The sequence below is a fragment of the Schistocerca serialis genome, chromosome 1 (genome assembly GCF_023864345.2).
Source record: "Schistocerca serialis cubense isolate TAMUIC-IGC-003099 chromosome 1, iqSchSeri2.2, whole genome shotgun sequence".
NCBI classification, from domain to species: domain Eukaryota; kingdom Metazoa; phylum Arthropoda; class Insecta; order Orthoptera; family Acrididae; genus Schistocerca; species Schistocerca serialis.
The window spans coordinates 1,269,005,238-1,269,005,800 of record NC_064638.1 but is presented as its reverse complement, the minus strand read 5'-3'; the positions used below and the strand labels follow the sequence as shown (position 1 = coordinate 1,269,005,800).

The window sequence follows — 563 nt, the reverse complement described above, 5'->3', positions numbered from 1 at the left end:
TCTGCAGCGGAGTGTGCGCTGATATGAAACTTCCTGGCAGATTAAAACTGTGTGCCGGACCGAGACTCGAGCTCGGGACCTTTGCCTTTCGCGGGCAAGTGTTCTACCAACTCAGCTACCCAAGCACGAATCACGCCCAGTCCTCACAACTTTACTTCTGTCAGTTTGGAAGGTAGGAGACGAGGTACTGGCAGAAGCAAAGTTGTGAGGACTGGGCGTGAGCCATGCCTGGATAGCTCAGCTGGTAGAGCACTTGCCCGCGAAAGGCAAAGGTCCCGAGTTCGAGTCTCGGTCCGGCACACAGTTCTAATCTGCCAGGAAGTTTCATCATTTCAGGTACACTGCAAAATGAAACTAAGAAAAGCCTCTAACTCCCTACATTAATCTTCCTGTATCACACCGCCTTTTCCAAATATAACTCCTCCTCTTCTTATTCTTGAACAGGGTATTCGCTATTACTAGCTAAAACTTGTTACAGAACTCAATTAGTCTTTCTCCTATTCATTCCTTGTCCCAAGCCCATTTTCTCCTGTAACCTTTTCTTCTACTCCTTCCCCTACAAC

At 47.8% G+C, this 563-nt stretch overlaps 1 non-coding gene across 1 annotated transcript; it reads left to right on the top strand.

Moving 5' to 3' along the window:
* The first annotated feature begins 226 nt into the window (after positions 1–226).
* On the top strand, positions 227–301 carry Trnas-cga (transfer RNA serine (anticodon CGA)). The gene has a single exon. It is a non-coding gene; the product is annotated as a tRNA-Ser (tRNA).
* Positions 302–563: the final 262 nt, after the last annotated feature.